The 23,651-nt window shown below is 39.4% G+C and overlaps 1 long non-coding RNA gene across 1 annotated transcript; it reads right to left on the bottom strand.

Moving 5' to 3' along the window:
- Positions 1-15,018: 15,018 nt before the first annotated feature.
- On the bottom strand, positions 15,019-19,324 carry LOC121816920 (uncharacterized). The gene is made up of 3 exons (XR_006056635.2): positions 19,231-19,324; positions 18,569-18,737; positions 15,019-16,738 (listed from the first exon to the last, which is right to left on the bottom strand). It is a non-coding gene; the product is annotated as an uncharacterized LOC121816920 (long non-coding RNA).
- Between the last annotated feature and the right edge of the window lie 4,327 nt (positions 19,325-23,651).

Here is a 23,651-nt window from a genome sequence, read left to right as displayed (position 1 = left end):
AGATGTGGAATTGTTATGGAGAAAAATGTAGGTAGGAAAAATAAGCTAAAGCCAAGAGTGAAAGTAATACCCATTTGAGATAAACCCAGTAAAATTCTCTACAGTTGCCATGAGTAGACCCCAAATTTGGTTCTAAATGGTCTAGCAGCAAATGCAAAGAGATGTACATTACTGGCTAAGTAACTCACAGTTTTCTGGAAGGGAAAATGTATCTAGTTAATAAGGAGAACTATGATTCGTCCTGGTATTGAGACTAGAGGGAATTTGTTCTTACAGGGCCTGAGCAAGTAGTTCCCTTGCAAAACAATGACAAATACCCTTAAGATAAATATAGCAATAGGTCTCCTAGGGCTGTTTGTTACGTTCCTATGCGTTGATCAGTAGTATTACAGCTGACAGGAAGCACAGTTCTATAAACACCTTGAAGGGATCCAGTGTTTGCCCCATTGGCTTAATCAAAGGATATAAAGTTCCTAGAGGAAAGTACTACCTAATTTACTAGGAGCGGGTCAAGTTAAACAAACATATTAAATTCTAATCCAGCAGCTGTAACTAGTATCACTCTTCACTGACTCTTAGGTAAGTATTAAACAGCTGAAAATTCCAGGTTGTACTCAGAAAAATACCTAGAGTACAACCCTTATGGGATGTTGTTGAGTGTTCTTTGTTATTTAGTTACTCAGTCATGTCTGACTCCTTGAGGCTCCATGGGCTATAGCCCTCCAGGTTCCTCTGATCATGTGATTTCTCAGCAAGAATGCTGGAGTTGGGTTGCCATCTTTCGCCCGGGGATTTTCCCAATCCAAGGATTGAGCCCCAGTCTCCCGCACTGGCAGGTGGGTTCTTTACCACTGAACCACCAGGGAAGCCCTGAGTGTTGTTTAGTGACCCTCAAATTTCAGGATAGGCTTGACACTCTGTTGTGAAAATTAGTAGTCTAACAACAAGGAAATTAAAACAATTTTTTGTTGTTGTTGAAGCATAGTCGCTTTACAATGTCATGCTAGTTTCTACTGTACAGCAAAGTGAATCAGCTGTATGTATACATACATCCACTTCTTTGGATTTCCTTCCCGTTTCCTTCCCACCAGAGAGCACTGAGCAGAGTTCCCTGCGCTCATTACTTTTATATTTTATACGTAGCATCAATAGTGTGCAGAAAGTGAAAGTGAAAGTGCTGTTCACTCAGTGTCTGACTCTTTGTGACTCCATGGACTGAAGCCCACCAGACTCCTCTGTCCATGGAATTCTCCAGGCAAGAATACTGGAATGGGTAGTCATTACCTTCTCCAAGGGGTCTTCCTGACCCAGGGATCAAACCTGGATCTCGTGCATCGCAGGCAGATTCTTTACCATCTGAGACACCAGGGAAGCCCAGTGTGTATTAGGTCATTCTCAATCTCCCAACCCGTAGTACTTTTCCCCTTCCCCTATTGGTGTCCACACATTTGTGCTCTATGTTTGTGTTTCTATTTCTACTTTGTAAATACATTTATCTATAACACTTGTCTATATTCCACATATATGTGTTAATATATGACATTTGTTTTTCTCTTTCTGACTTCACTCTGTAAGACAGTCTCTTTGTCCATCCATGTCTCTACAAAATGGCACAGTTTCTTTCCAAGATGTAGTACAGAGATGTGTGTGCTATTATGTGCTAAGTCTCTTCAGTTTTGTCTGACTCTTTGCAACCCAATGACTAGCTCACCAGATTCCTCTGTCCATGGGATTCTCCAGGCAAGAATACTGGAGTGGGTTGCCATGCCCTTCTCTAGGGGATCTTCCCCACCCATGGATAGAACCTGTATCTCTCACATCTCCTGCATTGGCAGGTGGGTTCTTTACCATTAGCCCCACCTGGGAAGCCCAAGGATACTCACACATATTCAAAACAACACATGCTGGATGCATGCAACCTGATGGTCTCAAGGTCTCCTCCTGCAACTGTGCAACCAATTCAGACCTCCGCCACTTGTTACTTAACAAGCGTCTTCACTTCTTGCCAGCTCCAAGTATAATTCTTGATAATTAACTCATGCAACTAACTTTGTCTTCTTCCCTTTTTAGTGTGGTGGAACACAGTTCAAGTTTTTCTTGAATCTGTGTTTCCCTGAGTTGCAGTCTCAATAAACCCCAGGTAAACATCCTTCTTTAGTTTGATCAGGTCTTGATTTCTAAAATTTTGGTTAACAGATGTATATGTTTGTCTTTAATCTATACCATAGGGGTCGTGAGTTAGCATCTTAAAGCGTCCTAGTCAATAGTGGACACAACAGAGGGAGACATTTAGCACTTCGTATGTTGTTGTTTGAATCTATGCCAGAGAGTTTGTAAATCAGCATGAACGGTCATTGCTCTTTAGTCACTCAGTCATGTCTGACTCTTTAGTGATCCCATGGACTATAGCTGCCAGGTGCCTCTATCCATGGGATTCTCAAGGCAAGAATCCTAGAGTGGATTGCCACGCCCTCCTCCAGGGGATCTTCCTGACCCAGGGATCCAACCTGCAGCTCCTGCTTTGGCAGGCAGATTCTTTACTGCTAAGCCACCAGAGAAGCCACATAAAGAATAGTACAATTTTTTTTCCCATGAAATCAATGCATCTCAAGATAGGTGGTGAATTAAGGCAATTTCTAAAGGCCACACGGTACTTGGATGAAAGTAGTATAAAATAAAAAATTTGGCACATTGGTGCAGCGTTTAAGTTCCAGAGCCCAGTTGGTCTTATGGTTGTCTGCCTTTCAGAGGCTGACTAGTCCTGCTAACAGAAGAGATATGTTTCTTCCTTCAGAGTGGAGCTTTCATCCAATGCTTAAGTCCTAGGAATAAGCTGTCTCACTCTTCTGTGCTTTGTTGTTATTGTTCAGATGCTCAGTCATGTCCAGCTCTTTGTAACTCCATGAACTACAGTATGCCAGGCTTCCCTGTCCTTTATCTCATGGAGTTTGCTCAGACTCATGTTCATTGACTTGGTGATGCCATCCACCCAACTCATCCTCGGTCGTCCCCATACTTGTGAATAAATGCCATAGTCAACAGTAGTCTAAGATTTGTTTCCATCCTAATATACCACCTGGTAGTATAATAGAGGGTGGGAAAATTTATAGGCTCTGCTTAACCCTCATCAGCCAAGGGCTACTAGATATTTACTCAAAGAATCAAACTTCACTGATGGGAAAAATTGATGAGGTGAGTTTGTAACATTGTCCTGGCTTGACCCTTCTGTGTGTAACCCCAATGATGCATTCTATTTCTACTCTGATTTCTATCTTGTGTTTAACCCCATTGGATGAATAATTATGACTTATCTTACAACATCTTTCTTGGCCTTTTAATACTCATAACCTATCAATACAATAAAGATTTTATTTAACTTATTAAAAATTTACAAATACAATGGGATATAATATTACATATGCTTTTTGAAACCTCATCAAACTATTACTATTCCCAACATACTTATTATGTTAGATCTTTGATTTAACTTTAGAATGCCTGCTAGACTTACATACATGCAAACATATTTCCTAACAAATTTTGAGCTCCTGGGAAATATCTGATTCATGCATGCACAGCAAATAGCTAGAAACAGGTCTTATATATAAAAGATAAGCAATACATATATGTTTAATGGGCACATTTTAGAAATAACATGTGAGCATATATTCTGTGTCATTGGACTGTTCGTCATTATCAAGGCACAAGGCAATGATTCCTACTGAAGACATTTTCAGAAGACTTAATGAACCAACTTATCAGTGAGTCATCATTCTTTCCTTTCTTTGACTTCCTTTTTGGCCATTGGGATCTTTGCAAAATAATTTACATGCTTTTTTCTTAACCAAAGTTTTGACTGTATTTACCTAAGATCTATAGTATTGTATGTTTTATAAACCAAAACTCTAGCTAAAGCTGAAGATTGACATCTTATTACAGTTTAATTTTACCAAACCATTTGTAAATAGTAAATGCTATACAATTGATAAATCAGCTAAACTTATGCTACTCAGGTGACTAGGTCTAGTGCAGGCAATCAGCAGGTAAATTAGAGCAACTGCTGCCACAGACATAACTTAGACGGTAACAGTGAGTGCAAAGAAGGGGGAGGATAGTAGTGGGCTGAAATTAGACTGTGGTGTGTTAGTGGAATGATTAATGTCTTGAAATATCTCAAATGAGCAACATGAGTGAAGTCAGGGAGTCGCTATACATGCAGTGGTTTTTAAGCTTAGCTACTCTGAAAAGACCTGCTATCCCCACTGCATCCTAGAATATTATATCAGAATTTCAGCAATGTAGGCACTGGTATTATTTTTTTTTTTCACTCTCCAGATGATTCCAAGGCACAGCAAAAGGTTTCAGCCACTACTGTTATTCAAACTGACCTAAAAATGGCAAAACCCTGGATTTGGAGAATAGCATATGGTGGGGGTGAGCAGAAACATTGAGAAACATATAGAATGGCTTTGATAATCTTTCTTCAAAAGGCAGAAATCTCTCACATGTGGGAGAGTTACATTTCAAACTTTATTAAAGATAAACTGCTTCTGTTAGAGATTTTATATGGTCTATGGTGAAAACAGAAAATGGTCTGGTTTAGGATGCAGCAGGAAAGCATAGAAGTTGAGTTAGATATCTCAAAGGGCACAAGAGTCCCCTTCCCCTTTATGGAAGGACAGCGACCTGTTTTCTAGGCAGCCAGGTAGAAGAGAAAACACAGCAGATGTAATTTGTGTTAAATAAAGATCACACAATGTCCTTAATCACCGCCTTTCCTTTTTATGGAGTAAGTGTAAATTACTGTCAGTTTCATCATTTGTATTGGAGCCTGAAACAGATGCTAAAGGTTTAGTTTAAGATGATATGTGTATCATATAACAACCTCCAATATGCTCTCCAAGGACTATTTACTTTCCACATTCCATAAACTCAGTACAAAGGAATTTATTCTTAAAAGCACTGAGGTAAATTAAACACAATGAACGCAACTTCCTTCAGAGATAACATTTAGTGAAGTTATTACAGGGCTCACTGTGTCTGCTTTGAGTGGGCATTTGGCTTAATGACTTTGTTTAACCAGCTTCCATTTCCTTGCTTGTATGATTCAAAGAATTCTTACAACTGTTTGTCCTTTGGAGTTTTGCAACCAATACACGGTAATCACAATTTGGCTTTCCTGCTTGCTCTCTCTCTTTTTCTACTTTTTTTTTTTTGAAAAATTTTTTAATTAAATTTTTTAAAGTTTTATTTTACTTTACAATACTGTATTGGTTTTGCCATACATTGACATGAATCCGCCATGGGTGTACATGAGTTCCCAATCCTGAACCCCTCTCCCACCTCCCTCCTCATATCATCTCTCTGGAACAGAATTGTATCTAAGAGAAAAATATTTAGAGTTTCAATACCAAGGGTAATGGTAAAATTCTTAAGATGGTTATTTACACTAAACATTCTTTTCTGTCTGAAGCTAGGAGTTAGGGATTAGAATCTGGAATCCATAATATAAACCCCCCCTCACCGCCCCACCCTACCGCTCACCACCCCCCACACACACCCCGCCCATTTACAAGCAAGTAGCTCACTTTCATGCATTGGAGAAGGCAATGGCACCCCACTCCAGTACTCTTGCCTGGAAAATCCCATGGACGGAGGAGCCTGGAAGCCTGCAGTCCATGGGGTCGCTGAGGGTTGGACAGGACTGAGCGACTTCACTTTCACTTTCATGCATTGGAGAAGGAAATGGCAACCCACTCCAGTGTTCTTGCCTGGAGAATCCCAGGGACGGGGGAGCCTGGTTGGCTGCCGTCTATGGGGTCGCACAGAGTCGGACACGACTGAAGCGACTTAGCAGCAGCAGCAAGCTTTACTGTGTGAGGTGTCCAGGTATAGGAGTCAGTGCTCAGGAATGATGGTTGATTAAGTAAATAAATAAGTACAGGCAGTAAACAGAGGGGGAGACATAACTACTGTTTCCTTCAGATGAATCAGTGGACAACACATATGCAGAAAATACAACACTGTGGGTTTCTTTGGGGAAAGGAAGCCAGAACCAAACTCTGTGAAGGGATTCAGTGAGAATTTTGGTCTGATCTATAATTATTTGCGTTTTTATAAGAAAATTAGATGCATGTATTTATGTAACTAAAACTGGGTTTTACAACAAGGAGAAGACTAGAAGGAAATAACATTTTTAAAAAAGAAAGAAAGAAAGAGACTTTCTTTCTACCATTGTATGATCTTGCCTCCTTTGTCTTAGATTAGTTGACCATAGGTGTGTGGGTTCATCTCTGGGCTTTCTACCCTGTTCCATTGATCAATATTTCTGTTTTTGTGCCAGTATCATACTGTTTTGATGACTTCGGCTTTGTAGTTTGGGGGTGAATGGGTACACATATATGTAAGGCTGAGTCATTTTGCTGTACACCTGACACTATCACAACACTGTTAATCAGCAATAGTCTGAGAAAAAGTAAAAAGTTTTTTTAAAAAGAAATAAAAAGGAAAAGGCAACAGAGAATTTAGAATCTATCTGCAAATGACTAAATTATAGTCTTCAATAACAAGTACATGAGAACCAAGGCAATCTCAAAAATTACTCGACAAGAGGCAGAATTCAACAAAATAAACTAAAAGGAATTTTTAAAAGGACAATCTAATTTTACTACAAAAATAAAATACTAGATAACAGCAATTTTGATTCAAACATCAATTTTTAAACATTTTGCTTCATTATTTTTATTTATTGATTGATGTATATATAGCATATATAAACTTCTGCTCTCTTTGCCTTAAAAAAAAAAAAAATGACCAGGTCATTCCCCTCAAAGTGGATAACTTTAGTATTTTACATTAACATTTTTCTTTAACTGACATTTTATCCCTGTTTTCCACCATTAAGGAAAACAGTTGCTATTTAATAAAGCAGCGTTTACTGGATAGAGATCACAGTTGATTTATAGGAAGTATGGGGCATTATGAACTCAATTTTGTCTCCCCAAAACATATATTGACACCTTAATCCCCAATGTCACTGTATTTGGAGAAGGGCATATTAAGAGGTCATTAAGGTTAAATGAGACCATAAGGGTGGGGTCTCAAACCTCTTGAGTCTACTTCTTGGAGTGCATGCGTGTGTGCTAAGTCCCTTCAGTCATGTTCAACTCTTTGTGACCCTTTAGACTGTAGCCCACCAGGCTCCTCTGTCCATGGAGTTATTTAGGCAAGAATACTGGAGTGGGTTGCCACTCCCTTCTCCAGAGGATCTTTCTGACCCAGAAATCAAACCCAGGTCTCCCTCATTGCAGGCAGATTATTTACCATCTAAGCCAGAGAGTTGATTTTAAAGCATTTAAAAAGTTAAGGAGTAGACTCCACGGAGAGAGGCTTGCCTATACCAGCAGGGGGGTTGTTAACTGCAATAGGCCAGGAGAAGAGTGACACTTGGCTGCTTCCATCATGATAGTGAAATAATGGCTCAAAACTGCCATGGAACAGTGAGACCCTCAGGAAGTATTTCTGGTTTCCGCCAGCCTGAGTGTGTCAAGCAAGGGACTGGGGGTGCCCATGTGCCTGCTGAGGGGACAGAGAATTCCTTGGATCTGGTTGACGAGGTCACAGTGGGCAGATTTGGAAATTGGAGGCAGATGGCCAAAATCAAGGACTCCTGTGAAGGATGCCAGTGCGGGAACTCAAACTGCGAATGGGACCAATTACACTCAGCTGGCACTGATCCCAGAAAGGAACAGCCCCACCCTTTTCCAGTGGAGACTGAAGGGTGCTGGGAAGTCAGGGCCGGTCTGAGGACTCCATCGCTTCTGATGCTGTGAGACCATAGAAGGTGCAGTTGGGAAAGAACACAGAAGAGAAAATTACTTGTGAAGACTGGAGTCCTTATAGGTAGGTGTAAGGGGCTTACAATCTCTTTCTGTATCTATCATATGAACGCATATCTGGCCTGACTATATGTGCTGACTATCTGAGTATTTCTAAAGACAAAATCATTTCTCTCCTGGAAAGTGAGTCACTGAGGGTTTGGAGTGAGGGGTAGACCTCTTTGAATTACCTTCTTTACTGTTTTCCCCCTTCTTTTCCTCATATTTCTCTCCAGGAGGGAAGATTATTTCATTCTGTTTGCCATAGTCTCCTATCCTATGTCAACAAGCATCCTGGATTAGCTCTCATACAAAGGACAATGGTAGGAATTCTCTCCAAAGTCCGTGGAATAAGCACTTGGTTCTACATCCTCCAGATATATTTAACTGGGAGCTGTGGGGTATGATTAAAAAAAAAAAATGGATCTCTGAAAATGAAAGTAATTTGACTTTTAAATATTATCTTCATTAAAAATAGAAGTAAAGAACTTATGCCAACTGATAACAATCCCTTCCAAAATCAGAAAAGGCTGAGCTAGAAATCCTCAAAGGAAGAAGTAAACCTAGTAAATAACATTTAAGCTCACAAGTAATCAAAGATGTGCACATGTAAAAGCATAAAACTGTATTAAATTTGCAATTAAAAGAAAAGAGTTCCCAATGCTGGAGAAAAGTCTGTGAAAGTGTTTTTATTGTAATACTGTTGGCAATGATAATTTGTTCATAATTTTCACAAACAATTTAGCACCAAGTTTTTGTATTCTCCAGATTATCTCCTTAGATCATGTGTTTTTTCATCATTAGAAAAGATAATAAATATGCTAATAAATATGCTCTTAAAGCTATGTTACTCTCCCTAGTATCAACTGCTGTTTACCAGAGCTACCTATGTGGGGCTGGTGAATCTTCCACCTGGCATTTCATATCATCCTTATCTGTGTCCACCAGACATTTATATCAGTAACTGATGACAGGCTGCCAAAGTGACAGGGGTGTTCTGCTAGGACCCTTAAGTAGCTCTAATTTTTATGCTTCAACTAAAATGTGATGTAAATTTATTTCAAATATATGTGTAACAGTCAAATACAAAACAAATCAAACCAGTGAGTTAAAAATAAGAATAGTAAAATTATTTCTCAAAGAAAATTTAAAGTTAGCAAGTCAATGAATGGTCGCAAAAGGACCTTTTCCTTAAAGGTACAGCAACGTGCGGCACATATAAGTGTCCACGAAGCAACTTTGTAAAAGAACCCAACAATGGCAGCGACGTGAGGAATTACCAAAATGAAGATAAAATCCCAGATTAAAGTGACAGATGTTCAAGTGCATCACTGTCTCCTCTGACAGGTGACTTCCTAGGGACTGCATCAACATCTTAGAGAAGCAAACAGACCTCCCTTCTTTCTCCAATTCCAAGATGCCTTTTTCCCCAGGGAATTGGTACAAAGTTATCCTCACACAAATAAAGAAGAAAGAATTCAGAAGGATGGAACAGAGTCAGAAAAGTACTATCTTCATACCTTTAACATTTTTCCATAAAACTTGAGCATGCTCTCTCTCTCTCTCCACATATATACCATATATGTATATAATAACTGAAATTAATTAAAATTCAAAAATATGCTTTCCCTGGGCTCTTATGTGACATTAATGAAAAGGGCTCTATAAAAAGAAGTGTACATTTAACTGCTGTGTAAAATAGGACCAAGAGAACTCTTGTTCCAAAGCTAGCTTCCTTTTCCTTTAAATAAAGAAGTTATTTTTTTAAATTTTCAGTTCTATATTTTTCTACAAAGCATTAAAATCTTTGCTTCTCTAGTGTAGAATTTTACTGAGGAAGAGAGTGAGACTGATAAAATATTTCTCAAACTTGAGAAATATTTCTTTACTATTTATGCACATAAATAATATGTGCTGTACATAAATAGCGGAGAAGGAAATGGCAACCCACTCCAGTATTCTTGCCTGGAGAATCCCAGGGACGGGGCAGCCTGGTGGGCTGCCGTCTATGGGGTCACACAGAGTCAGACACAACTGAAGCGACTTAGCAGCAGCAGCAGCAGTACATAAATAGTATGTATACAGGATGCTGGAGATCATGTCAGCACCTTTATCTCACCCGTGAGAGCTCAGAGGCTCTCTGAGGCACAAGCCACTATAGGGAGGTTATGCAGCTGGCCAATGTGCAGGCGAGATCTGACCAGAAATTGTGAATGTAACTCATTCAGCTGCATCACTAAACTAGGGATATTTACTCTGCAGCAAGCACAATGTCTTCCTTTTCATTTTTCACATCATCAGGCGATGATGTGCATGTTACCCATAACTTTAGGATGGGTCTAAGGAAGGGGAGGTTAAAGGGCGTGGATAGTGTTTCAGGCCATACGCTTCTTTCTGGTGTTTTCATTCTCTTTCCTAAGATCACTGATGTCATGATGTCTGTTACTTGAAGAATCTAATACTGATTGCAACTTCATCTCTTATAGAAGCTTGTTATGTAATTCTACAAATGGGAAAAAAAAAAAGAAAAATGCCTATCAAATAAACTCGAATCTTTCTGTGACTTTTTCTCAACATACATCACTCAACACCTATTATAATGCATATGGGTTTCCCAGGTGGCGCCTTCCAATGCAGGAGGTCGGTTCAATCCCTGAGTCAGGACGATTCCCTGGAGGAGGGCATGGCAACCCACGCTAGTGTTTTTGCCTGGAGATTCCCATGGACAGAGGAATCTGGCAGGCTACAGTCCATGGAGTGCAAAGAGTCAGACACAACCAAAGTGACCTAGTACATATACACATAAGACATACAGAAGGGCTTGATTTGGCTTATTAGACAGATTCAAATCCAGCTGATTGAAAAGAATTTGCATATATTTTATAAATCTGATTCCTTTTCCAATGGTCATGAGACTTTGGAATCTTTCATGACCTTTACAATCCAGACCAGGAAGCTTTTACAATATAACTCTTAAAATTTCAGGAGGATAGGAAGATAATTTTATCCTACTGATACATGTCAAGCTCCTATGACAGTCCCAGGTACAGTGCGGACTCTCAAAACATAATTCCAAATGAAGCCCAGACACCTGTAAGCAGAGGAGCTATGCATATGTAAGCCAGGGCTACAGCTCTGATGTTTGAAGTTCAAGTTCACAGATCAGGCAGCAGCTCAGGGTGGGAAGGATGGAACTTACTGTTCAGGGCCAAGAAGTCTGATTAACAAACACAGCTTGTGAGGAGTGTTTCTTACAGTGTCAGGGGAATGTGGGAAGATAAGAAATTTCAGGGATGATTCCTATGACATTGCTTCAATTATGAAAAATTTTCAGATAATTCCTACTCCAGTCAAGATGACTCATCTTATATTTGGGGCTGATATTTTTAATGGATACTATTTTAAGAAGAATAACACTGGGCTCAAAATCAACAATACATTTGCTACAGGTTCATTGACTTGAAGTTTGGGCAATTTTCCTATCCACTAGACCAGTTTTTTCTTTTCTTTATTTTCCTTTAAAGGAAGTCCTTGAGGAACAGAGATATCTTATTTTTTAATGGCATTTAATTTACCAATGTGAATCAGATTATTTAGAAATTAACTTTAAGGAGTAATAGTTCTAGATCCTTGCCTTAAGATAATTTAAAAAGTAATGACTAGATTTATTAAACTAATTTGAATTCCTTGAGTTAATTAGGAACCTTATTAACAGATATTATTAGGGAGAAATTTCTAATTTCAATAAAGGTTTCTAAGCACTAATTTTGGTTTTGGCCAAAACTTTTGACATTGTAATGATGAAAATATAACCTGTATTATGGATCTTTATAAAAGGTAATGTGTTGTATAAAGCAATGCTGCCCATGGAAATATTAGAATGTGGGCTATAGAAACCATTACACAATTTAAAATTTTCTGGTAAATACATTAGCAAAAGATGAAATCAATTTTAATAACATTTTTTATTTAACCAAAATACCTAAAATATTATTATTTCAACAGGTAATCAATAGAAAATCCATTCCTGTTCGTCTGTCCAGGCAGTTATATTATAACAAAATACCACATACTGTTGGCTTATAAACAATAAAAATGTACTTCTCACCATTCTGGAGGCTGAAGTCAGGTATCAGGTTGCCAGCATGGTTAATGAGGGCTTTCTCCTAAGTTTTTGTATCCTTACATGGTGGAAGGTGGAAGGAAGCTCCATAGAGTCTTTAATAAGGGCACTAATCCATGAGGATTCCACCCTCCAAATAACATCACATTGGGCCTTAAGACTGCAACATATGAATGTTGGGGGTACATTCTGACCATAGCACTATTAATGAAATATTTTATGTTTTTTTAGTTTTAAGTCTTCAAAATCTCCCTTCAGATAAGTCACATTTCAAGTACTCAAAAGCCACAAACCGCTGGTGGTGACCATCAAGGGCAGCACAGGTCAAGAGGCTGAAAGATTTTGGAGTTTGACAGCTCTGGATATAAAACCTGGTTCAATCATTTACTAACCATTAGTCATTGAAGAAATTTAAACATTCCAAGTGTCAGTTCCAGCAACTATAAAAGGGGAGTAATTTTTGTGAAGATTAGAAATAATATATATAAAACATCTACTGCAGTGCTGGGAACTCAGGAGCTATTACTTCCTGAAGAAGCTGAAGTTTCAGTGCTTGAAACATAATTTCTATTAAATGCAGCTGCTATTACCATCATCACTCCCTCACCTTTGAAACTGCAGAAAAAACTACTCTTAGTTTAACTTTCTCCACCAAGAAGCCAATTTTGCATTGATACATGGAATAGACCATCTGACGTGGACCATCTGCAAGGTGACCTCATTAGCACACAATATATGAGATAATACTGTTGGCACTTACTGTTAAATATGCATTTATCATGAAGGAGCTCACCTTCTTCATTATAGATCACAAGAAAAGCGACAGGAGATATATTCATTTTGTGGGTTATTATCTTTATCAAAAGGCACACAATGCCTTGGTAAAATAATACATTTCATTCTGGGATATATTAAAACTTTTCTATATGCTCTGAAAATTCATTTCCTCTTGTTTCAATTCACATCTCCCATATCTCAGTTACTTCAGTCTAGTTAGATAAGCCTGATTCTTCTGGCCATTACTCTTAAGAATATTCTCAAAGAGACCAATTGTGATTTTCTTTGGGGAAAAGACTGGATTTACATTTCTAGAAATGGTAGAAAAGATTGGCGAGAAAGAGGCTGAAGATTTTGCTTGAAAATGATGGCGAAAGAAAACGCAATTTCCAGTCATACTTGAATACCAGTTGACTAGGTCTACTTTATGGAATGCTGACAGTCAATGAAAGTGAATATTTATGCTAATTTTTAAAGCTCTCAAAGTGTTCTTACGCCAATAATTTCACTTAATCATGAAAAAATATATAGGAATCAACACTAGCTGAATTATGGTGAAACTTCATTGTTTGAACTGAATACAGTTTGTTTTGTTTGCTTTACCCAGAGTCTTTGCAACACCATGGACTGTAGCCTGCCAGGCTCCTTTGTCCATGGGACTTCCCAGGCAAGAATACTGGAGGGGGTTGCTATTTCCTTCTCCAGGAGATCTTACTGACCCAGGGATCAAACCCGAGTCTCCAGTATCTCCTGCATTGCCAGGTGAATTCTTTACCATCTGATCCACCAGGGAAGTCCTTAGACAGAAAGTTAGCTCTATACAGAGGGAAGTATTTGTTTTTTTCTATGAGAATGCCAAAGCAGATAACACACTTTAGAAAATCCTACCATTCCCATATAATGATAATTCAAAGGAAAATAGACTTTCAAGTGGATCTTGGTCAGACTCAGTCTATGTGAATTTAGCATCAAAAATCTGGGTTTTAAAATGGAGAATTACATCCTGGATGCTGCACTGACGCTTACACTTAGGAGTTTTCTCTTAGGAGGGGATAGAATTGTGATAGAGTCATAGCTATAGTTGAAAGTCTGCACTATCCCATCTTATTCAATTTATAGGTGAGATTCAGAGAAATGGAGTGACTGGTCCATAAGCAAAGTGATAGCTAAAGATAGAGAGAGTGAACCTGAGCAATTTGACTCAATGCAGGACTTCTGTTTGAGCTCAAGATAGGTTGATCACAAATGCACCAAAGTCATATATTGATTGCGTGCATGCTTAATTGCTTTAGTCATGTCTGACTCTTAGCAACCCCATGGACTATAGCCTGCCAGGCTTCTCTGTCCGTGGGGATTTACCAGGCAAGAATACTGGAGTGGGTTGCCATGCCCTCCTCCAGGGATCTTCCTGACCTAGAAATTGGCTCGTGTCTCCTGTGGCTCCTGCATTGAAGGCAGATTCTTTACCGCTGAACCACAAGGGAAGCCCCATATATTGATTATTTTGAACTAAAGTTACTTAAACAGTCAGTGCAAGAACACCCTGACTCTACTTTGTCCCCAGAAAGCAGGACATAAATTTCCCACATGAAAAATACCCTCCCAACACAGGACATACAGAGACATCCTTATTGCTAGAGACACAAATTCAGGGCCAAGAAGTTTGAGCAAACAAACTCTGCTTAGATTCTTCACTAATTAAGTACCCAAGCTGAAGTTTCCTTGTCTTGTCAATTCCTTACAAATCTATTGTTCTTCATTTAAAAAGTATAAAAGCTGCCTGCCTTGGTCACTGCTTAGGTCCTATATCTGTGAGACCTCCATTACATAAAAACATAAATTTTATTGTCTCCTGTTAACCTTTCGTATGTCAAGTGAAAGTGAAATTTACTCAGTTGTGTCCGACTCTTTGTGACCCCATGGAATTCTCTAGGCCAGAATACTGGAGTGGGTAGCCTTTCCCTTCTCCAGGGGGTCTTTCCAACCCAGCAATTGAACCGGGGTCTCCTGCATTACAGGTAGATTCTTCACAAACTGAACTATAAGGGATGCCCTTATTATGTTAATATAGCTATTAGATCAACCAAAAAAAAAAAAAAAAGAAACACATAGGGAGAAATTTTCCCTTCCCCAACACCTCTGAGGAAAATGATACATAAGCTGAGGTGGAAGATAGTTGAGTAGAGTAAGAAGAATGTTTCTTGACATTTTATCCCTTTGGCTGAATATGCTCACAAATAATGAAGTAAAAAAAATAATTAAATTAAGCTTTATTCTCAAGTACTAGAAAGCTTCAAACTGAGCTATGGAAATTATGGGTATTTGGAGTGAGAGAGGTGTGATTTATTCAAATAATTATTTCAATGCTGTGCTTTATTTTGACTAGAGATGCCATTGTCATATTTCCAGCCTGACTTTCATTTTCAATTGTTTGTTATTCATGGATCATGGATAGAGAAAGACAAGTTATTACTACTGAAGCATCTCTAGGAAATTCTTCTGGGCAATTAAACAACCATTTCCTTCCTCATGGGTAGCTGCAAAGCCACAATGCTTAGCAAATGGATTGGATGAATACTGGTAAAGAAAATAACCAGCCGGCATTCTGGATGTCTCACAAGGAACATGTCCTCCTCTATATTGTTACCTCGTTCTGAGAGTCACAGATTTATGCAGGCTTTGCAAAGGCATTACAGAACCAGTTCACACCTTGCTCTGAAATGAAGATACTGTTGCCTCTGGCTGTAGGAACCTTGATGCCCGTGTTGTCCCTCTGTCTGGGGTCCAATTGTGCTTTTTGTATACAGGGGTCACTCCAAGTTATGAGAAGTTCGTTTTTCCAAACCAAATGGTGAGTGACTGTAGAAATATTTCAATGTCTTAAAGCCAAGAAATAAAGTAAATTTAAGACAAAAATTAAAATGCATATATGATTTACTTTGTAGTAACCTATAAGGGAAAAGAACCTGAAAAAGATTATATATATATATGTAACTGAATCACTGTGTTGTACACCCAAAACTAACATGATACTGAAAATCAACTATGCTTCAATTAAAACATTAAAAAAAAAACAGAAAAAATACAAATAAAATGTGTATATGCTAAAAAGTACAAAATGGGAAAAGTTATATAGAGAAATGCTTGTGTGTTAGTCACATTCAGTCATGTCTGATTCTTTATGACCCCATGGACTGTAGATTGTCAGGCTCCTCTGTCCACAGAATTCTCTGGGCAATAATACTGGAGTGGGTAGCATTTCCTTCTCCAGGGGATATCAGAGGATCTTCTTGATCCAGAGATCGAACCCAGGTCTCCTGTATTGCAGGAGATGTAGCAGATGCAAGTCCAATCCCTGGGTGGGGAAGATTCCCGGAGGAGGGAATGGCAACTCACTCCAGTATTCTTGCCAGGAAAATCCCATGGATAGTTTCCTTGAGCACTTACCAAGTTTCAGTTTTCATGTGTGATGGCATTGTCTCTGAATAGCTATTTCTTTCATTATTATTGACACTATCTCTCAGCCATGTTCTCTGTTATATACTTCAGCAATGCTTATTGGACCCCTCTCTGAGCTCTCTAGGTCATCCTCCAATCATATCCCCTTGACTAGTAGAATTAGAGTTGGTCAAAATTATTTTGTAAATGCAACATCTCTCTATGTCATTCTTTTGTCTTGTTAAGCTACAAGTGTTGGCATGCTCAGTTGTGTCTCTTTGTGACCCCATGGACTGCAGACCGCCAGGCTCCTCTGTCCATGGGATTTTCCCGGCAAGAATACTGGAGTGGGTTGCCACTTCCAGTTCCGGGGATCTTCTCGACCCAGGGATGGAACCAGTGTCTCTTGCTTCTTCTTCATTGGCATGGAGGTTCTTTATCACTGCACCATCTGGGAAGCCAACTGGATCACTAAGCCTCTGTGTTAATTTAGTCCTTCCCAAGATTCTGAGACTCTTGTTGACTGCAGAGAAAGAGGAAACATGAATATCAATGTCAAAAGCTCTTTAGAGTCTGTACCAAGCCTCTCTTATTATTTCTCTAATTCTAGTTCCTGAGTGTGGCAAAGACGGACTAACCCCTCAGCAGAGCTCCTTTTTCTTCCTCCTGGACCCGCACAGGTCGGTCTCATTTTCCATTATCTCTGGTTGGTGTTCCCTTTCCCAGTTGGCTTTCAGGCCGCCGAGTTAAGTGTGATTGGAGTTATGTGTGTCCTTTCCATCCCTGGGGTTTCCATCCCACCCGGGCTTCCCTGGTGGCTCACTGGTAAAGACCTGACTACTGATGCAGGAGATATAGGAGACCCGCATTCGACCCCTGGGTGGGGAAGATCCCCTGGAGAAGGAAATGGAAATCCACTCCAGTATTCTTGCCTGGGAAATCCCATGGAAAGAGAAGGTTGAAGGGGTCCAGTCCATGGGGTCACAGAGAGTTGGACATGACTGAGTGTGCATGGCATGGACGCCTCCCCACCCCTCCCCCTGAAAAAAAAAAAAAAGAAAACCTTTCATCCCTGGCCCAAGAAGTTCTCTTACTCATGATCCCTACATTCAGTTCTTCCTCCCTTGACTGCTGTGTGCAGACAGGTATGACAACCTTGAAATCTTCATGATAAAACTGACAGTCTTAGGAAGGAAAGAGTATCTATTTCTGAATCATTGCTTGAAGGAGAGACACCCATCAATCAGAAATATGCATTTAAAACTTAAGTGGAAAATAAAATCCCATAATGAAAAACCACTAATATTTAGTGCTTTATAGATTATAGTGGCTATAACTGCCTTATAGAAAATTGACATACATATTCCTGCAATAAATTCCCATCTTAATAGCATGGTTCCTGCCTTGCCCCTGTTTACAGGTCCTAAACCTCAGTTACTCTTTGGTGCCCCACCTTATTTCTCAGTCCTTCCAGAGAAACTGATTTGTTCTCTGTGCCCCACAGCAAGTGAAGCCACAGAACAAGAAGCCCACTCTCCACTACTAGAGAATAGCCCCCACTCACCCCAGCTAGAGAAAAGTCCGCACAGCAACAAAGGTCTGGCACAGCCAAAAATAAATCTAAAAAATTATAAAACTGAACTGGCAGAATAATTTATTATACTTAAAAAATAACATATCTATCTTTCACATAGTTTTCAAAATAGAAAAAACCAAAATATTTTAAATGTATGGAATAAATTATGATACCTTGAATGATATTAATAACACATTAATTGCAATGATGTGTTAGTCACTCAGTCATATCTGACTCTACCCCATGGACTGTAACCTGCCAGGCTCCTCTGTCCATGGAATTCTCCAGGCAAGAATACTGGAGTGGGTTTCCGTGCCCTTCTCCAGCGGACCTTTCTGACCCAGGGATCAAACCTGCATTGTCTGTGTCTCCTGCATTGCAGGCAGATTCTTTACCATCTAAGCCACTTGATGTGTTAAGTAATCAGCATTAATCACCATAATATTAATGAGATTTCCAGCTTCCTAAAACAAGCAATTACAAAATTAAAGTGAACAAACACAATTCTCTCTAATAAACACCCTAATAAATAGTTTCTTATAACAAATGTTTATGTTTCCAATATTACAGTTCATAGCTAAGCCCTCCTGTCCATGTACCAAGGCCCCTGGAACTATTGCCCTGGCTAGGCCATATGCACTGAATGTAGACTGACCCCAGAAACTGTAGAATGCTGCAGAAATGGTGCTTCCAAGTCTAAATCATAATAGTCCTTACGGCATCTGCCTTGAAGTATGTGCTGAGGGAGACCAATCACAAAGTAAGAAATCTACCTACCAGGAGACCCTCTTTTCTTATGTGAAGAAGTCCTATCTGGCCATGTATGAGAGCCGCATGGAGAAAGACGGATGATCTTTCATCTCAGCTGAGGTACCAGACCTATGTGTGAGTCATTGTGGACATCCAGCTGGAGGCACTTTAACTGAATCCAGTCCCTGCCACCTTCCTACAACCATATGGGAAATGCAAGGTTAGACCTGCCCAACTGAGCCCAGTCAATGCAAAGAATCATGACGAACAATACAAACTGTTTTAACGCACTGAGTTTTGAGGTGGTTTGTTACAAAGAAGTAAATAACTGGAATACAGGACAATGGTTATTTTAAAATGGAAATGCAAACTTGCAAATATAACGCAGTTCTTTACCCGTTTCAGTATATGCTAGTGTACTCTTATTCTGGCTACATGAGTTCAGAATAAACTGGAAGAAAAATAAAGCAGTAAATGGAAGTCAGGATATCACCTTCATTATTCATAAAGGCTAACATGGAGGTTGTGCAGGAGCCAAATAAATTTCATGACACTTAAGAGCTAAATAGGGCCTCCCTGGTGGCTCAGATGGTAAAGAATCTGCCTGCAACGCTGGAGACCTGGTTTCAATCCCTGGGTTGGGAAGATCCCCTGGAGATGGAAATGGTAACCCACTCCAGTAGTCTTACCTGGAAAATTCCATGGACAGAGGAGCCTGCTGGGCTGTTAGTCCACGGGGTCACAAAGAGTTAGACACGACTGAGCTAGTAACACAAGTCTAAATAGAATTATCTACCCATTTACAGGTAAATGGACCCAGGCAACTACCCCCACCTGGAAGGGAATTCCTGGGTAAGAGTCACAGCACAGAAACAGAAACTAACTTGCAGGAAGGTTTGTTTCCAAGAACAAGCAGCATTTGTTTTCTCTAAATTACCAGTCAGATAAGTCACATGTCATCTGGGGTGAGGTCAGTAATAGAGACCAAGAGTTGCACCAATTTCTTCCCTCCACATGGAAAGATAAACTAGGAGGGAGGGAAAGATTCCTTCTATCAGTAAACAGATTTGACCAAAACTGAGTTAAATGAGTACATATATAACTGAAATGACATGAAGTATGTAAATACGTTCTCATCATCTCTATTTTCCTTTAAAGCAGAATAACGGCCATGTCAGTGCTTTACACTCTCAAAATAGCTTGTGACAATTTCTTGGTTGAAATTTTCTGATTAAATACCTTTGAAACTTGTGCCTCTGATTTTATTTATAATTTTATCCAATGAAACACCCAAGATCTGGTGCTTATACTTTTTCTTTTTTCATTGCCCATCATCAAGTGCAAACAAGGCATAATAAATGAAAATAAGTTACAGGTGCTTCTGAATAATACAAAGTTCTTACCATGTTAGATTAGCTTTATAACTCCAGGGCACTTAATCTCCACATCAGAAACACAACTTCAAAAAGTCTGAGTGAGGGGGGAAAATAAAAAGACTCCAAGGTTCCATTTAGGCTAGACAGAGAATATACCTTAATGGGGTCATAAATGAGTTAAAGATAAGATAGTAAGAACAATTTTGCTTGGAAAATTAGATTTCTCTTGGGCTAATGAGAATGTAAAATTTAACTAAGTGGTTGCTAGAACCGTATGAGTAGGGATGATTTACTAGAATCATTTAAGAAATTAAGAAATCGGTGTATATTTATTTCCTTGATTGTATGCTTCAAAAATTACGTGAAAATTAAAATTTTGTGTCTTTGACCACTGATCCAAATACAAACTAAACATTACCCAACAGTAGGGAGGGGATATATGTATACATATAACTGATTCATGTCGTTGTACAACAGAAACTAACACACTGTAAAGCAACTATGCTCCAGATTAAAAAAAAAAAAAAGTAACATCGTCCTCATGGAAGAAGAAAGATAAGTATGATAAGAGATTTGCAAGGATGTCCATAGCCTTAAAGATTGAATGGGGACCATTTCCATTTTACATATGCCCATGATTAATACGCATTTAAAGGAAAGGTGTTGTCTCTACTTTCAAACCTTTCATGTGGCAATTTTGCCCTTAATTTTCATGCAGCTCATAGATTTGATAGGCTCTTTACATTAACAAGCATGCCTCTTTCAAGCCATAGGTTTATTTAACTTCCCATAGCTGTATTTTACTCAACAATACAGCTATATTTCATTACATAAATGACTGCTCTGATATTTCTCGCGTTCCCTTATGGCGAACAGGAAATGTAACAATACACATGCTGTTTGAAGTTAGAAGGAACAGTTAAGTTCCAACTACTTACAGCTTGAGTGTAACTTTTACTGCTCCCAGGCTAAGCATAAAAACGGATCAGTGAAAGCTTCTTCAGGGGTATTAAAAAAGACTGAGTTGTGATGCTTGAATAGCTCTGCAATCTGGAAACAGGGACGTGAATGACCTTCTAGACCTTGGTACCACCACAGGCCAGATAACGTGGTGACAAATGTCTTCGAAGCGGTGAAATGGCCAAATCTGCCATGTGAAGACACCATTGCACACTAACCCTAGCCTGGGCAGCAAACCCTGGAGGAGACACAGAGTTTTTGTAAAAAGTCCATGAATTCTCACAGATACTAAACATTTTCTGCATACTGAATAATTGGAATCAGACATGCATGCACAAGGTGGCTTCCTACATTAAAAAATACATTTATACCTGTTTATAGTTTTAAAATATAAAACACCTTTTGGGGGCCTCCTAGGTGGTGCAGTGCTAAAGAATCCATCTGCTGATGCAGAAGACACAAGAGACATGGGTTTGATCCCTGGGTCAGAAAGATCCCATGGAATAGGAGATGGCAACCCGCTCTAGTGTGCTTGCCTGGGAAATCACGTGGACAGAGGAACCTGGTGGGCTGCCATCCATGGGGTCACAAAGAGTCGTAACAACTGAGGGACTGAGCGCACACACACATACACACACACAATGCACACCCACACCCACACACACACACCCACGTACAAAATACCTTTTATATGCTTTTTCTCAATCAACGGGTTCTAAAATCCAGCTGCAACAGATAAGAACCTGGGAAACCATCTCATGTGGGGCAGGAAAAACATACGTAAAAGCATTAACATTTTTTTTCTGCCTAACTTTTGATACTGTTCATCCCTAACTCTTTCACATTCATAGAAGAGGTTAAGACTCTGCAACAAAAGCACATTTTTCTTGAGAGAAGGAATCCTGACAGCACCATTAAGCTGGAAATAAAGCCATTAAGGTGAAAAAGTTATCTTTGCAATTCCAAGCCAACCAGGAACCAGCCCATGTGATTTCACTTCAGTCTGCAGGAAGGAGATGTGTCTATCTGGGACAATTTGTAGGTAGAGAAAAAAATGCAGTATGATTTCCAAGAGGCCCTCAAGTATTGATTCTCACTCTTGGCTGCATCTTGGAATCACCTAGGGAGTTTTTAAAATTCTGGACGCTCGGGCTGCACAAGAGGTCAATAACATAAGAAGAGGTGGGGGGTGGAGAGGGAACAGAGAGCCAGGCGTCAGGCATTGCCAGGTTCTGAGTGATTTCAGTGCACTCCCAGGGCTGGTGGTGGTGGCTCTGAGGGTCCTAGGGAGATCCCCCCCAGCTCATCACATTACTTGGTGCCTGACAGCTCCTCAAATGGAAGCCAACTTAAAGATTTCACACCTGCAGCCTGTTACTCAATCACCCAGTCTCTCAAGAGACAGGATAACAGGATTTGTTGATTTGGCAAGAGAGGTTGTTTTGGCCTCCCAGGCAACATTAAGCACATCTCAGTACGTTTCCACAATTGCTTTGCCTGGGCTTAATTTCAGATATGCTCCCTTTTACTTTCATCAGCTATGGGGCTTCAGAGCCTGATCTCTATCTGCTGCTAAGTGGACTATGGTTTTATTTTTAAGCCTTCCCGAACAACCTCATGGAACTACTGCATGCCCACCCACTGTGTGGAATTATCTCTCTATATGTCTCAGAGCATTGTTTTTCTCCAGTTTTCAGCAACTGTTTCACTGGAGTACAATCCAATTGCCTGGAGATTGTGGTAGAATCAGATTTCAGTATTTAAAGAGTACTCATTGTATGCAGGGCATACTGTTATATGCACAGGAGAAAATGCATACTGTTACATGCTTGAGTGAAGACGATATGACTCGTCTTCTTAAGGAAGTCCCACTGTAATCAAGATGGCCAGAGAGCAAAATGTGTAAGTCAGATAAAATACATTGAAATAAGTTCTTATTCTTTTTATAAAGACATTGTGAAAGAACAGGGTAACTTCTGAGGAAAGGAGGAGGAACCAACACAAGTTATGGTGAAACTGAACTTAGTCATTTAAACATTGTAGCTCTTTCTGATCGATGAATATACACTGAAAAAAACTAGAAGTATAGAAGCTGTAAAGAAGAGAAGTAAAATATTAATAGGAATCCCACAATCCAGATAAAGCAGGCTTATTTTATTTTTAGGTATGAATATGTGCACATATACGTGTGTGAGTGTGCATGATTATGTGCAAGTTTACACATCATATATTCAGGTATGTATACATTATACATGAGTATATGGTATAAGTGTACATATATAGTATATTTGAACACATCCTCTTTGTGTGTTATGTATACATATATATTCTTTCATTTATATTTGTACTAAATATCGATGCACTGTATATTCACAAACACTTCTGAGATATCTGAGAGGAACAGAATAATAGCAGCCCTCTTTCCCGACCAGGTTCTTAATCAGTTGAGAAATAAAGAATAGAAGGGGAAGTCTGTAATAATTCTACTGCTGGTAAAAACTAAGTTGGAGAACATCACTTCAGTTCAGTCGCTCAGTCATGCCTAACTCTTTGCGACCGCATGGACTGCCACATGCCAGGCTTCTCCATCATCACCTGCCAGAGCTTGCTCAAAGTCATGTCCAACTAGGCAGTGATCCCAAACAACCATCTCATCCTCTGTTGTCCCCTTCTCCTCCTGCCTTCAATCTTTCCCAGCATCAGGTCTTTTTCAAGGAGTCAGTTCTTCGCATCAGGGGGACAAAATGGTGGAGTTTCAACCTCAGCATCTGTCC

The sequence above is a fragment of the Ovis aries genome, chromosome 17, assembly GCF_016772045.2.
Source record: "Ovis aries strain OAR_USU_Benz2616 breed Rambouillet chromosome 17, ARS-UI_Ramb_v3.0, whole genome shotgun sequence".
Lineage (NCBI taxonomy): Eukaryota > Metazoa > Chordata > Mammalia > Artiodactyla > Bovidae > Ovis > Ovis aries.
Note: the sequence above shows the minus strand (reverse complement) of the source record. Positions and strands in the feature narration are given on the sequence as shown.